Raw genomic sequence first — 16799 nt, 5'->3', positions numbered from 1 at the left:
TCCAAAACCCTTGAAGGCATCACCATGTGGTTTCAGTAACTCTTGAGAGTTCCTGCCTCAGTCTCCTTGAGGGAAGGGGCAGATTTCATATTAACAATCCAGATGAAGATTTAATCACAGCACAGAGAGGCATCTCAAGGTGAGGCAACCATCACTATGTCCCTTGAATGCTCTCCATAAGGTCTTTCTCAAAAACGCCCAAAAAAATAAATAAAAATGTTGGTTACATCTGAAATCTATGAATCCAGCCCTAAAGAAGCTCATGGGCACGGGTCCTCAAATTTGGATAGAGGCACTCATTGTTTCAATACTGGCAACCACATATCAATGAGCAGCTCAAATACTCAGTTTTTGATACACAATCCAGTAAATTAGGGCTTTACAAAATGTTACGAAGATCACAGGGACACAAGAAGCAAAGTTTGCTACTTACTCTAGCTCAAATAAGAAATATTTATAGAAAAATAAAAGGCTCAGTCTCTCCAGCTAGTTCCTTGAAGGCAGGACCAGTGTCTTATTTATAAATCCCTCTGTATCACCAGAAACACGGAACACGGTAGAAATTCAACAAATGTTTGAAATGACTTATGACCTTTCTCTCATTATTCCCTCTTTACTTTCCAAAGTACTGCTTTCCTTTATTAAGATCTAAATTCCTATTTCAGAAATGGCGTAAGCAAAAAAACTTGTGGGTAGTTTATTTCTACCTTACAGTGCACCACCACGTATTAAATCAGGATTCTAAAACCCATCATTCTCGGCTAGACAAAATTACCAGTCTGACGCACGCCAAGCCCCATTCACAGTCACTTAAAAAGCTCGATACAGGCTCCACCCCAAAGAATAGGGAGCGAATGGGACTCACTGGGGAGAGCCTTGGAGACCCCACCACACACGTGCTACCTAAAATAATCACTGTCCAGCCCTTTGGTCTTAAATATAAATGGACAACCAAGAACCACCAGACGAATGAGAAAACCCAGGAGCATGAATAAGAAAATCCTAGCACCTACTGAACTGAGAGGAAACAGGTAATGCAGACAAATGAGAGAATTTTTTTCCTCCTGCAAGAACTCAGGAGGGTGACCTCCCACACACTTCCTGAGACAGTTACAGAAGGCAGAGAAAACCAAGACCGGACAGCACAGGGTGCAAGAAACAGTGGCTCCAACTTAGGACTGCAAGGAAGAGAAGTCCCCACCCTCAGCCATATGGACGGCTCCAGGGAAGACGAGGAGTCCCGTTTAACAGTCTGGAAAGCTGGATACATGAGGTTGTGATGAAAGCGCAACACTCTTGTGTCAATAAGAAAAAAAAAAAAAAAACAAGTGGGGGCACCTGGCTGACTCAGTCAGGGGAGTGTGTGACTCTTGATCTCGGGGTCGTGAGTTCAAGCCCCATGTTGGGGGTAGAGATTACTTAAAAATAAAATCTTGAAAAACAGCAAGTGAAAACTCCAAAGAAACGAAAACAGGATAAGAAGGTCCTGACCCTTACATACATCTTTAAATTAAATATCTCAAATCTAAAATTCTTATTTTGCTGATTTTATATCACTTTATGCATTTGAGACAAGTTCCATATTTTATAGCCATCAGTGATTCTCCTGTTTTTGGCCTTAAATTTGCCATAACTTTAGTGCGCTGCTCCTCTGTAAGGTTCTAGGATTTGGTGCACAGGTTTGTATTATTTTTTAAGCCTTTCTAAAAATTTTGTACTCTGATGATAATACATCTCAGCCTTGGTCTTTTCAAAGTGAATATTTCTTGTCTTTGTAGCTTACAGTCACCTGGCAGCCATCTTGGTCCCTTAACTATGTCACTGTCATGCTTTGGACCTTCTCTAGATTACATATGTGCCTTTCTGGAACTGGGTGACTGATGCCTCTTCAGTATATCAACATTTTATTCACGGGGAGGATACTTTTAAAGTTTTCAGTACTCTTCCTGTTACTAGGCAGCAACTGCTAGTGGTGGATTGTGTGGTCCACGGGCCAGAATCCTTACGGAAGTTCATAATGACTATTAGATGCTATCCTTGCATCTAACATTATTTGAATGTATTTTAACACGGAGCCAATCCTTCTACAAACTCTATTTGTAGAAGGATTGGCTCCACGGTTTTTAATCTAAAAATGTTATCATTCACATGCCCAATGTGAAACTTTTCTGGGTGAGGCTGCTCTGCTGACTTTGGCCCTTTATTCAGTTATCAGAAGACTTATAAGTAGTTATGACATTGAAGAGCACTTAGCTAAGTAGTATTCCCTAAGGAATCTAACTGTTTACACTTCTGGGTGTACTATAAAGCATCCATTTATCCTTCATTTTTGTTGCCTAAACAGGGTCATATTCTTAACACAATCACCAGTGTTTCCATCAGTATTCCCTGATGACTCGGGTTATAAATAGACTTTCCTGCAAAACGTTTTCAATATCTAGCTCTATCTCTTGTGTCCTCCCTATCCAACTATTTAGTTCAGTGCCAAATAACCCTGGCAAAATTACTTGAATATGTGTTTTTTATTTCACACGTGCATCTCCTATTTTCTTGCTGAATCTTATGCGAACTGAATGTTGACTCCAATTTTTCCAATTAACAGGCTACTTTTATCAGCCCCTCAAACAGTATAATCTACAACTGAAACCTTTTACTAAAATGACCATCATCTTTTCCAGAAAAAAACAATTAAAAACATTTAACCTGGGAACAAGGGGTAGGAGCAACATGGCACAGTAGTGGAGAGCTCAGACCCTGGGGCCAGACTCCCCTCTATTCACTAGCCGGATGACCTTGGGCAAGTTACTCAACCTCTCTGTGCGCCCCCCTTCCTCACCTGCACAAGGGGGATAAAAATTAAAATAGGGCTGTTATGAAGATTAGGGGAATATCTGTAAAGTACTTAGTACAGAGCCTGGTACACAGTAAATGCAGCATAAATTTTATCAAATTGTGGAAAAAAAATATTAATTCAGTAGTGAACCTCTGAGGTATGACCACAAAATGTGCTCCAGAATTTGTAACATACAAATGATTCCTTAATCTCTTCCAGAAGCATAGTCCAGTGATACCACCATTCTTGAAAACATTTTTTAAAACCTCTTTTGGAAATAGCCTTGAAGAGCCAGATTAAAAACTTAAAAAAAAGTTATTACTTTGTGGTCACACCTCATTTTTACCGCATCCTGATTGATATCATCCAGCTTTATCACTCTGATTTTGTCAGAAATACTCTTTCCAAAAATCAGAATTTTTACAAATGACCAAAATTTGCTACCACTGCAGATATTCAAAAGATCTTCTCCGGGCTGTAAAGACAGTCTGTTCTGCTTGCTTCAGGTTACAGTGGGAGGATGTGTTCAATGCGTTATCTGAAACTATGTAACTGGAGATATTAAGGCTATAGAAAGTTAGCCAATATGGAAAAATTCACTGCTAAAAAAAATTTTTTAAAAAGCTTTAATGATACATCGATAATCTTATGAGGCTGAAATGAAAGCAGAAATTATGTACTCTCCCCTGCTACTCTTCCCTCAAACCATGTCTCATACAGACGGGAGCGCGGATCTCAAAAGTACAACTTCTACATGGGGCATTATCATACTGTATGTGACCTTCAGATGGTCAGCAACTAACAAATCAATTCATTTGGGTGTAAAACAGCCTGTCCAAAATGCTATACTTGCCCACAAGCTACTTTTTGTGCAAGGGTAAGAAAATCCATCTCCTATGATATTGCCATCCTATTAATAGTTGTAGTATCGACTGAGATTGAGAGAGTTCTGGCACTCACTGTAGGAGATATGTGCCTTTGAACCAAAATCATCTACTTCTCCCAAAGGTGACATTTACAGAATTTTTTTCCTTTTCAAAGTTGATCACAAATACCATCTCCCTTTCAGCCCTGACCATCAAATTCCTTCTTCTACCTTACGAAGTGATCAGGAACTTATGTCAGAAGTCATTTTAAGCTTTAGTAACCACATTTATCTCAGCATGATTTAAAATGAGAATAAAAATAAGTTTTGCAGATGACATGAAAGCCAGATCTAAGCTTTTACTGAAGTTTCCACTTATTTTTTAATGTCCCTTATCCAAGTTTAATTTATTTAACGAGTCTACACTGAACTGAAAAAGAACAGCTTGGTAAGATTTAGCAACTGCTACGTGGACTAGGTCAGCTTCTAACCAGGGCCAGCCCAAGGTTTTCTTTGTTACTGATAATCTCTCAATTTTAAATTAGTTTTAATAAAAATTCAGAAGAGGTATCTTCCTCCGCTCCCCTTTACTCCTCTTCAACCCATGATTTAATGCTGCATGTACCACACCTCATGATTTAGCAAAGCCATTACCCTGTTTCAGAAGTGAGTAAGAGCAACACAATTTATCTGACAGAACAATTAGCCAGCGACCCATGAACGTTTCAGAGTAAGATTTTCTTTACGACCGAGTAGCAGTTCTTATCCCAGGTGAGTCTGCTCAAAAATATTCGAATGCATCTTCTTTCTACTAGCTTCTGGCCTATTTTCGGCAAATCAAATTTTCTGCTGTGCTTTCTAGCCAAGAAGGGTATAAAAATCACACACACAGACACCGTAATTTCGAGGCTAGAGACGTAAATTCTGATCCAAACGAACCCATTCACCAACTGGTAGAATCCAAACTACTTCCCCCCCCCCCCACCACACCCGGGCTCAATTTGCCCATCCATCAAATGGAGGTAATAGAAACAGGCACAACCACAGGGTGAGGAGGTTCAAGAGACCGCAAGGGGTGTTCTGAAATGCGTCAAGGCGCTGCAGAATTGGAATGTAATTATCAGCACCGAAAGAACCCTCACCGTCTCGGCAAAACTTAAAAGGTTACCAGCAAAGGAAAAAAAAAAAAAAAAAAAAAAAGGCGAGCACAGGCAACCCGAACCCGTCTGGGGACACTTTTGCGAACTCCAGGAGGGGCGGGGAGTCACGGGGGTGCCACCGGAGCCCGACGTGGGGCGCTTCCGCTGCCGCCCCCAGCGGGGAGAGGCCCCGAGAGCTAGGAACCCGAGCCGGCCGAGAGCCCGGCCCGCCGAGGGCGCTCGGAGGGAGGCGGGGGAGGGCTGGGCGCGCCGCTGCAAACCAGCGCCCCGGCCCGCGCTGCCACGTCCCGGCCTGCGTCCGCGCACCCCTAGCCCCGGCCTCGGGGCTCGCTCCCCTCCGGCAGCCCCCCGTCCTCCCGTGGGCCACACCTCGGACCAGGGCGGGCAGGGGTCGGGGGGAGGCAGTTAGAGCGGTTGGAACAGTGGCCCCGGACTGGCCGCCCCCAGAGTCCAGGCCGGGCCCGGCCCGGCGTCGCACCCGACCCGCGGGCCGGGCGGGCTCCCGGGGGCCAGGCCTCGGCGCCGCCACCCGGCCCGGCCCCCTTGAGAGCGGCCCCGCACCGCCTGCTCACCTCCAATGTGTCAAAAGCGCATGTTCGCCGCCGCTCGACCGACGTCTCCGCTCCGCTGGCCTGGCCAGGCCCGCCCAGCCGCTCAGCTCCGCTCCCCTCCGCAGCCCACTGCTCCGCTCCGCACACCTCGGCGCCCGGCTCCTCCCAGACACGTCAGGGGCCGCCTGGGTGTCCGAGGCCATTCTGTGACGCACGGGGGCGGGTCCCGGCGCATGCGCGCCAGCGCGCGCGGCCGGGGCGGGGCTGCGGCGGGGATGGCGTCACGCGGGGGGCGGGGGCGGGGGCGGGCCGGGCCCAGCGCGCTGACGTCAAGGTGGCGGCGGCCTCTGCGCAGGCGCCCCCGGGCCTCGCGGTTCCCCCGAAAACTCTGAGCGGTTTGGGGAAGTGACGCCCCCGAGGGGGGCGGGGGTGACACCCCTTGGCCTCCCGGTCTTTCAGCCACCGATGTTCTTCGAGGGTCTGTGTCTCAGGGCGTTTGTAACAAGACTCTCGGCTCCGATCTCACCTCGGAGCGCACCCCGGAGCACCCCGCAGAATATCTGGACCCTCCTAGGTCTTTCTCATCCCAGCAGGGAGCTTGGACGCAAAGTGGGCGCTCAAACACTCGTTGATCGTTGAGGGGAATACAAATACATCCACTTACGTATTTTGCATATCTAAGCGTATATTTATTTGTGGGTGTATCCCCCCGGGGCCCCTGAAGCCTGGCATCGTAGGGGACTTGAGAGGGAAGAGGGCTGAGGGGCGCTCAGCTCAGAAAGCGGAGAGATGAGGGCGGCGTAAGGCGTCTGCCTTCGCTCAGGTCATGATCCCAGAGTCCTGAGATCGAGCCCCACATCGAGCTCCACATCGGGCTCCCTGCACCTGGTTGGGAAGCCAGCTTCTCCCTCTCCCGCTCCCCCTGCTTGTGCCCCCTCTCTTGCTGTGTCTCTCTCTGTCAAATAAGTAAATAAGATCTTTTTTTAAAAAAAAATTTTAAATTTAAAAAAAAAGAAAGGGGAGAGATGAGGTTGAGCAACTGCTTGGGGAGCGGAAACTTGAACAGAGCTGATTTAAAAAGCAACTCTAGGAACTTTTACTGCATAATGTGCAGTGTAATTATCTCTGACGTCAGTGCTCTCAGGATTGGAGCTGTGGGTTTTTTGGACATGATAATCATGTGAAAGACAGTCCTCAAGGTGAAAGAGAGGTGAGGTTGAGGTCCAGTTATGTTTTTGAGGAAATGGACCTAAATGGGAACAGTGCAAGAATGATCGTAAGAGGTGTCAAAATCAATAAAAATTGGGAGACTTGATGAATAGGGTTTGCAGGAAGGATGGTACCTTGAGCTAGACTCTGAAAGATAGAGGGTTGAAAAGTTCATGATAATGACAGGAAGAGTAGTGCCCTTTTGTTGTGCCATGTGTATGCACTGGCAGTTATGAGAAAGGCTTGGTTTGCATAATTTAATCCACACAACGACCCTGTGAAATAGGTGCTGTTAAAATTCCCATTTTCCCAATGAGGAAACCGAGAGTCAGCAAAATGACATTGCCCAAGGTCAATCAACTAGAAAAAAAGAGGACTCAAGATCCAAACCCAGCTAGTCTGGATTGTTTAATTCCAGAAACCACACTATTAACCACTCCTATACTGCCACTCAATTAGGGGGTCTATTAATAATAACTACCATTTATTGGACTAGAGCACTGTGCCAAATGCGTTAAATAAATTAACTCCCTCAGTCCTCACAAGCACCGGATTACATCGAGTATATATATATTGCAAAACTGAGGCCCCCCGAGGAACTGGAATTTAAACCCAAGCAGGACTTTGTCCAAGCCCAGTAACCTCGGGAACACTGCGGAAGCTCTTTCAGGATCTGGGGCTCTGCTTCCCTGGCCGGAAGCCGTGCTCTGACCGATGAGATCATAGGCAGAGAGGTAATTAGGCAGGGAGGCCTTCCTGTTCACCTCCTGCCAAGACCCAGCAGTCCTACCCCAGAGGAAAAAACAAAGTCTGCAACTCCAGTCCCCGCCTCCTGGCTGAAGTCCTGGGAAATACACTGAGTCACTTAATGGCAGGCCAGGCCCTGCAGAGAATGTTGGCGTCATCTTGCAGGCCACCACCCCTCCTACCTAGTCTGGACCCAGAACTGGTGTCTGTCAGGGCTCCGTGCATTGGCTCCATCTTAATGAATGGGCTTTGCCTGGCAAGTCTCTCAATAATAGCAAAGCCCTTGACTGGTCTCCTTCCTCTGCATTGTTGCACTTTCTCCCAAGTTAGTGAACAACCTTTGCCCCACTCCCTGCTTCCAGTATGCGCATCCAGGGGAAGTGAAGACTGAAAGCAGCCTCTAAGGGGAACAGAAGTTACAAAATTGGCTTTGTGAACATAAAAATAATGAGTGAGGTTGCTCCACCCTCTGCCTCCGCGAACTCTTTAGTAGGGTTTTCCTGAGGCATGGATCAAGCCAAAGGGGTCAATATCACAGTCCCTGAGAGTATGCACAAGCACCCCACCTTCCCTGCCATGCTCTCAGAGACTCAGGAAACAGTGGCCAGTTTCTGGCAGTTGTGGGGGAGGGCGGTTGACCTCTTGGACACTAATGTAAATTCTAGCTAATGAGTATGCAGGACTCCAGCCACATCACACACAAAAGCTGGCATGGAACACACAATTCCAAGGAGATGGGGTCCATGGAACCCTCTGTTAAATCAGGCGAGCAGAGACCTCATAATCAAAGGTCTGATTCAGCCTAGTCTCTCCATATCTTTTAGGCCAGTATTTTCTGCTGATCTTTAGGGGCATAGATCTCCTGTACCCAGGCTGGCCAAGGGACTCCCAAAGGCTGGCTGGTTACTAATGGCCTCCTGGATATATCCGCCAGATGTGTCACCACCACCCCATCTCGTGTCTGCACCCCAAATAAATCCTCCTTTTGCCCCATTTGAAATTTCTGAAATGAATTTCATGTTTCTGGCAATGATGTCATCACTCCCCTAGTTATTAAAGCACAAGAGCCTCCTCAAGTCACCCTTCATTATCTTCCCCAGCTTTCATTTCACTCCTGAGGTCACCAAAATGAAAAGACCCTCCCATCATATACTGTCTAAAAATCCATTTTCCCAGTATTTCCCTCCTGGATCTCCCCAGTTCAGAGTCTCCTATCTCTCTGTCCTTCCCTTCCCAAGCTTCTCTCCCTTGAATTTCTTCTTGGTCCAGCCCAGCAGATGACACAGCCATCAGAATAACCTTTCTAAAATCCCTCTGTGTACAGAGCATCCCTGGCTCCAAGACTTGTTTCAGCATCCAGCTGCCTTTGTGATAACATACAAACTACAAAGCCTAGCATTCAAGGCCCTCCCAAAGCAACTCCATCCCACTTCTACAGTCTACTTCCTACAGTTCACCGATCTGGGTCCAACCAGACCCTCCACTGTGTCTCCCAAACAGTTTCTTTCCTCTCTGGGCCTCTTACTGACTCCCACTGCCCTTTACTACAGCTGCTCCCTAAGCCTGGCCAGCCTACCTTCCTCTCTGCTTTTTGAAGTCTCGTTCATATGCTACTTCCTCCAGGAAGCCTTCCCTGATACCTAAAGCCCCCAAATGAGTGCTCCTTCCTCTGTGTTCAAGCAGAGGCCCACATAGTTCATAGGAGACTTACTGAACATGGCCTTTTGGTCATGGAGGTGTCTGAGCACCCCCCCAAAGGAACCAAAGCTCACTGAGCACAGGGATAATATTGATCGTCCCACTATACCCCAGCAACAGGCATTTAGCAAACAGTTAAGTGTGCTGCAATTAAAAGGGAAAGAATGAGTCCGTAGTTTGGTGGCTATAACTCCAAATGCAAGACTGACAGCACTTTCTGGAAAATGCCCCAAATTCTGAGGAAAAATACAGATAGAGAGACCTTTGCTAGTTTGAAAGGCTGACCTTAAGTGATGCCGGCTGATGAAGGACCTGGAATTCAGGTCATGGGCAATTATGGCTTTTCTGTAGCCCAGATCTTAACCCCAGACTATACCATCTACAATCCCCAAAGCAACATCTTTTGCTTTTGTATTAAAAAAGAATAGTCATGGGGCACCTGGGTGGCTCAGTCGGTTAAGCATCTGCCTTTGGCTCAGGTCATGATCCCAGGGTCCTGGGATCGAGCCCCGCCTCGGGCTCCCTGCTCGGCGGGGAGTCTGCTTCTCCCTCTGCCTCTGCCCTACCACTCCCCCTGCTTGTGAGCACACACTCTCTCTCTGTGTCAAATAAATAAATAAATTTATTTAAAATAAATAAATAAAAAAGAATAGTCAGAATAAAAACAGGGGATTTATTTAATATTTATACTCTTGGGGGGTGGGAAATATACTCTTGGACCTCGAGGTGAGAAGTAGTTTTCTAGAGAGAGGCAAGTCTTTCATTCATCAGCTCTGAGTTTAGTGCTTGCTCTGTTCTAGGCACTGTTCTCGGCCTTGGGGGATTCAAGCGCATCACTGTCAAAAGCACCCCCACTGCCATGGAGCTTATCATCTAATGGGGAAGACAGATATTAAGCAAATAGACAAATGTCTTTCTGTCCGATCATGATAGATGCTAGGAAGAAACCTGCCCAGGGCAGGAGGATAAGGTATGGCAGGAGCTGCTCCCTGAGTGAGTATCGGACCTAATGTCACGGGAGTGATGGCCCTCCTCCATAAAATGGTCAGGACCCTTACGATAAAGGGTTGCTATATAAAATGCAACAGAGATGTGAAATTAAGAACATACTAATACATGCCGATGCCTTGATAGAGAAGCTTATCTTACTTTCCATCACAGTACCTGGCATAGAGTGGGCATTTGATAAATAAACTGGATGAAGGGCTTGCTAAGTGGTCTGCAGAATGCCCAGCCTCCAACCAGATGATAAATTCCCCCTTCTAAGACAAGGAATGGTAACCAGTTCATGTCTGATTCAAAACTGCCCACTTCTGCTTGGTCCCTGACCCTTGAGCAGAGAGCCATGAACAGCTGAGGGGGGCAGGGGTATCCCAGCAGCACCTCAAAGAGAAAGGTAAGTTCCATTTGACGTCTTTGTTGTATCCTGAGCTGCTCCTCGAACAAACCGAGCTCACCAAACTACTCAAAGCCATTCGGTCTTCTAAACCTCAGCTTTTCTGTCAGAACCTCTGTCCCCTCAATTCCAAACTCCCGCTGTCCGTTAAGTCAACAGAAAGGCAGGAATTGGGTATGATGACCGAGGTAGGGTCCAAACCTCCTTGCTGTTCCTTCCCTGTCCACGGTGTCTGTCTGAGGATACCCCCTGCTTCTGGGCCCTTCGCCCACGGCAGGCCTCCGCTGTAGCTTGCTGAGAAGGGGCCCTTGCAGGGAACAAGGACAATTCAGCCTGTGGCTATCACAGGCCTCCCTGTCGGGGTCCTGCTCTCGTACCTGGAAGGAAAGGGCCCTCCCTTGTCCTTATCCAGGAGGCAAACTGAGGCCCACGAATTTTTGCTTGGCCTTTTTTTTTTCCTCCCTATTAATGGAAACTGCTATCCTGCCATGCTCTTGGGGCTGCCCCAATTTCTTCCCCAGCAACCTACCTGAACTGTGGGCTTCCTCCCGTTCTGGAACTATGTGCAGCCTCGTGGTGTTCCTGGCTCCGGAGGCTCCACTCCCCTAAGCTTCTGTCTTCACTGTCAGCCCTGGCTCCCACCCAGCCCCTTGGGTCACTACCCACGCCCGAGTCACAGCTGCCTCCCCAGGAAAGGAAGCACGACACTGGTCATTGTTAGCTTGGTCAACACCTGGCAACCCCAAGGGCTGTTGACATCACGTCTACATAAACAGTGTGACTGTCCCTAGACCAAAGCAAGATCTGCTCACATACCTTCACAGAGGCGAGGTGGCACTGGTTTTGCTCACTCCTAAACCATTCTAATGAAATGACAGGGCTGAAAAGAAACGAAGCATTTCTTACCAAGCCGAGCTAAGCATATGGGGCAATTTCGGCCAAATTCCCATTACCAGGGAAGCCAGGGAGTCAGAATTACCAGGACTGAATGATCATGCACGCAACCATTCAACAAACCGTCTTGAGTGCCCGCTGTGTTCTGGGCTCCAGGAATAGAGCAGTTAATGACACGAGCTCGCAGGAAAGAAAGGAACCAGAAAAGAAGGAAACATTAGCCTGTCAGGTAACGATAAGTACTAAGGAGAAACAAAGAGGCTAGAACTTTTCCATATTTTATATTTTGGGGGGCACTGAGGGCAGCACCTGAATGAACAAATACCTTGCAATGAATGTTTTTAAGTTCTATTTCCCTTGTTCTCAGCTGCTCCTTGCTCTTTTTAAAATATTTTTTAAAAGTTTTATTTATTTACTTATTTGTTTGAGAGAGAGAGAGCACAAGCCGCAGGAGGAGCAGAGAGAGAGGGAGAGGATCTCACGCAGACTCCTTGCTGAGCGTGAAGCCCGACGCGGGGCTCAATCTCATGATCCCGAGACCATGACCTGAGTTGGACGCTTAACTGACTGAGCCACCCAGGCGCCCCCTCTTTTCCCTTCCTTTCATCAAATCATTTTTATCATTTGGCATTCCAGTAAAGAACTCTCCAATAAAACAAAATGAGCAAGAAGGAGCAGCTGACAAAATTTAAAAATCCAGGTGACTAACACACATATCATAGTCACCTTGCTCTTAATCAAAAGCATTCCAAATAGAACAGCAAGGAAGGGGGGTCAGGTGGGTGTCACTACCTTGGATGTCAATTATAGCTAACCTGGAACGTGAGGATTGCTTTTCTGGGGGGTCACTTATGTGGAGACCATTGTCTCAATAATGGGAACCATACCCTGACCGTTTATAATTATAACCTAAGATGGGCTCACTACCTACCCTGAGTCCGGGGGGACCTCCGAGGAAATTGCACACTAGCTTCTGTCAGTTGCTACACCGTATAATACAGAACAGGTCCCGATGCCCACTTTGAAAACGGCAGACTGTACATGAGAAATGTTTTCTGCTCGAAATTAGACTGGGCTTGGGCACCTGGGTGGCTCAGTCGTTAAGCGCTGCCTTCGGCTCAGGTCATGATCTCAGGGTCCTGGGATGGAGCCCCGCATCAGGCTCCCTGCTCCGCGGGAAGCCTGCTTCTCCCTCTCCCACTCCCTCTGCTTGTGTTCCCTCTCTCACTGTGTCACTCTCTGTCAAATAAATAAATAAAATCTTTTAAAAAAAAAGGAAATTAGATCGGGCTTTTTCCAAGAGTGTACGTTCCACAGAGGCCGATTTTGACTCATAAAGGCTGAAGTGCAGAAACGAAACAGCCCAGGGTTCGTGTTAATCACAGCAGAAATGTTCCTTCCATACAAAGGAAATCCGCGTCCCTTTGGAGGGGAGCAGGCCAGGCAGACGAGAAGACCTCGATTTAAGTGCTGGCGGCAGGACCCCAGGGAAAATGGGGGAAGCAGGGAAGCCCTTTCTCTGAGCCTGTTGCTGTTGCAACGATTTTCAAAAGTTGTGTGTTGACAGGACAGTTATTAAAACCGTGATTAAAAAAAAATATTAGAGATGGTGCTGTGAGAACAGGAGGCCCAGCCACACAGAAAAGGCGATCAAAGGGTGGCAGGACCCACCTACCGCCCCCAGAAAGAGCCCCGCCCCTTCTCAGAGCTCCCCACCCTAGTGTGAGGGCCAAAGTCAGCCTCCGCCTGGAGCCCTTCCTTCCCACCGCCCTAGGAATTCAGGAATTTCTTCTCGGCCAAATCAGCCCCATCAACAGGTGATTTTGCCCATCACTTCCTTTCTCTGCGTCTGGGTTTTTTCCTCTGTAAAAAGAGCAGGTTGTTGGCAGCTCCCATGAGTCAGGACCCATCCTGCCCTCTCGGTGCCAAGTACCCTCGCAGGCAGAGCTGAGGTCCCTGCCTCTCCAGGGCCAGTTTGCCCTACAGTCGTGGCAAGGTCAGGCCCCTCCTCGGAAGGTCGGTGAAGGCAGGTGACTGAGGACCGTCTTAATCTAGCCAAGTTTCTTTGCTCTGCCCTGAGGAGTCCCTGAACTTGCAGAATGGGCCACTGCCAAGGGCATCTAAAGTCCGGTGTATCCATCTCCTGTGGCCGCTGTAACACATTACCACATGCTGAGTGGTTTAAAACAACACTAGGGTATCCTCCTACAGTTCTGGTGGTCAGGGGTCCAAATTGAGACTCGCAAGGAGCAAATCAAGGTGTTGGCAGGGCTGGTTCCTGCTGGAGGCTCTTGGCCACTTCCATCTTCTAGAGGCTTCGGGGCTGCTTAGCTTGCGGCCGGCTCTCTCCAGCAGCCCTTCTGGTATCACATTACCTCGTCTGACTTTGACCCTCTGCCTTCCTCTCAGGAGGACCCTTTCCATTACATGAGGCGCACCCTGATATCCCAGAATAATCTCGCAATTTCAAAAGCCTTAACCACCTCTGCAAAGCCTTTTTGCCATATAAGGTAACACACTCATAGGTTCTGGGGGTTAGGGTGTGGACATCTTTGGGGGCTATCACATCCGATGTTCTCATTTTACCCCCTTCACAATATTTGCCATTTCTCCATATCATCTTTGAACTTTTCTTTGAATTGACTCCCCCCCGCCTTTTTTTTTAAAGTAGGCTCCACACCCAGTGTGGAGCCCAACACCGGGCTTGAACTCACGACCCTGAGATCAAGACCTGAGCCGAGATCAAGAGTCTGACGCTTAACCAACTGAGCCACCCAGGCGCCCCTGAATTGATTCACTTTAAAAAAAAAATAGACTTAAATCCTGCATTAGCCTCATCCTAAACAATCGTATCTATGAGCTCCTGGAATTGATCTCCAGCCCTATTTTCCCCAATATTCCATAAAATAAATCCATAACTATTACAATGGCAAGTGTCCAGGTCTGTACCATGTAACATCACTTTGCATGCCATCAGGAGTACCAAGGCCAGCCTTTGGGGGACAAAAATAGAATCCAGCCTGCTGGTTTTACCGAAGAGGATAATTTGGCCAAGAATGCACAGCTGCTAAGAGCAAAACTTCAGCTCCTCCTACAACGTCTTCCCCCGTCTCCACACTCCCTCATCGCAACTTGAGAGCATATCAGTTTCTCTTCATAGCATCCCTACATTGGCGATTCACATCATCTAGTGCTCAGGTCCCCTTCTGTTATGCTCAGGGATATTTTATATTTAGAAAGTGGCGTTTCTTATTGCTTCCCCTGTCGACCAGGACTCGTGCATCCCACTTATCTGTGTTAAACAGTCGCGTGTTTACTTGGCCCGCATCTGGACAGCGTCCAAGCCCCAGAGAAGAATGAACTGAAGAGGAAGGTCATTGGCCAGTGGTGACTTTGTACTGGGCTCCTTGCCATCTGTCCCCAGCTGCAGGCTGAGCTTTGGAAACCACTTTTGAGAAGACAGAGTTCTTTTCCATACACCCAGTGTGGGATGATATAATTATCCTCGTCTTATATAACAATCAGCATGCCATAAAAATAGCTTTCATTTATTGGATACTTAGTGTGGGTCAGGCCCTGTGATAAGTGCTTGCCAAACACCCATTCACGACAACTCTATGATGTAGCTCTTAGTGTCCCCACTTTACAGAGGAGAAAACCAAGTCTCAGAGAAGTCAAGCAGCTTGTCCAGATCACACGGCCGGGGTGACAAAGTCTGTGTTCATAGCGCCTTGGAAGACACGAGAGAACTTAGAAATCCACCTGAGATGAGGAAGGAGGGCGGGGATCCCAGAGAGGCTGAGCAACCTGCCTGAGGACACACAGTTGATGGTAGACTCAGGGACAGTTCATTCTTTCTGATTTTCTCACTTAAGCTAGTATTTCTGGGATGACTTCTTCGGACACCTGCCTGATCTGCTTCTGTTTTCTCCTCGTTACAAACATCCCTCCTCCCTGGTACTCTGGCCCTCCGTCCTTTTCACCCGGGGTTGAAAGCCGTGGAGGAATCTAAGGAGAACCCCAGAGTGATCTTTCTCCAACTCTTCCTCTAACCCACAGGGAAAAAAAAAAAAAAAAAAAAAAAGGAAAGTGCAGAAAATCTCTGTGAGTCTGCACTCACTGATTTGGAATTAGTCACAATTTAACCAGAAAAGGATTAAAGTTTGCCTTTTATCCTTTCCCCTCCCCCAAAAGAGAGATTGCTAAGCAGGTAACAGAGTGGAAACAAGGTTAGATGGGGTCATGATCCAAAGAGAAACTTGTTAATGAAGATTTTAACCCAAAAGAACCTAAATGTCCGTCAATAGGGTATTGACTAGATAAATGATTCTATAGCCACACAATGGCTACCACTAATAACTACCACGTTACCACTAATAATGATGTCATAAAACAATGTATAATAATACAAGGACAAATTATGATTAGTAAGTCAAAAGCATGAATACAATTCAAAATGACTCTTATTTTTATAAGTACATAACTATAGAAAAACTCCTGGAATTGATAGAAAAGGTGATTTATATTTTCTTTTTTGTGTTTATTTGTGTTTTCCAAATATGCTGCGGTGAACACAGATTACTTTCTCTTCTTTTTTTCTTTTTTTTTAAGTAGGCTCCACACCCAGCATGGAGCCCGACACGGGGCTTGAACTCATGACCCTGAGATCAAGACCTGAGCTGAGATCAAGAGTCGGACGCTTAACCAACTGAGCTACCCAGGCGCCCCTACAGATTATTTTCTTAATCCAAGGGAGGGAAAAATATCATTAAAAAATGTAGACATAGTCATCAAGATCCACTGTTTTCTGAAGCCTGAGACTGAATATACAAGAAAATAAGAGATCAACCCTATGCCTCTTTACAGAGCTGGCCATATATCGACAATGTAACAATTTTCCTGCCCCACTAGAAAAATGAGCAATGGGTATAAATAAGTGGTTTGCAGAAAAAACAAAAAATGGCCAATAAATATGCAGGAAGATATTCAGCCGTATTGTTATTAAGTTTTGAACATGGAAATTAAAATAAATGATAATGCTCAGTGCTGTTAAAAGTATGAGAAAGTCAATGCTCTTGTACAATGCTGGTCAGAGTGCAAATGTTATAACCATCTCAGTTACCACGATGGATTGAATACTTGTCTCTTCACTTCCTCTTGAAATGCCACAAAAAAGACGGGACAAAAATCCTAAAAGGGAGAAATCCATGAGGACAGAGTGCAGGAGAGAAGACAATGATGACACGAGGTGTCAACAGAATCTTGGAAAATGGGAGGTAGATTGGTGAGTGGTAGCTGATGGAGTGGATCAGAGAAGGCTGGAGACTCAATGCCAACCAGAAGCAAGCCTGCAGACGCGCTCAGGAATTGGAGGTGCCAGCTACATCAGAAGGCGGGGTGGGGCGGGGCTAAAAACCAGGAAGTTCTGTTGAAACTACGGTATGTT

General features: G+C 46.8%; 1 protein-coding gene across 6 annotated transcripts in view; it reads right to left on the bottom strand.

Moving 5' to 3' along the window:
- NDEL1 (nudE neurodevelopment protein 1 like 1) overlaps positions 1-11090 on the bottom strand; it is a 58271-nt gene extending 47181 nt beyond the window's left edge. For 5 of the 6 annotated variants that reach the window (XM_027625700.1, XM_027625698.1, XM_027625699.1 and 2 more), the window contains exon 1: positions 5431-5587. The gene's annotated coding sequence lies outside the window, so the exon portion shown is untranslated. Of the gene's footprint in view, positions 1-5430; positions 5588-10988 lie in introns of those variants that run through there. The other variant, XM_027625695.1, reaches the window with a different exon arrangement.
- Positions 11091-16799: the final 5709 nt, after the last annotated feature.

The sequence above is a fragment of the Zalophus californianus genome, chromosome 16 (genome assembly GCF_009762305.2).
Source record: "Zalophus californianus isolate mZalCal1 chromosome 16, mZalCal1.pri.v2, whole genome shotgun sequence".
Lineage (NCBI taxonomy): Eukaryota > Metazoa > Chordata > Mammalia > Carnivora > Otariidae > Zalophus > Zalophus californianus.
Note: the sequence above shows the minus strand (reverse complement) of the source record. Positions and strands in the feature narration are given on the sequence as shown.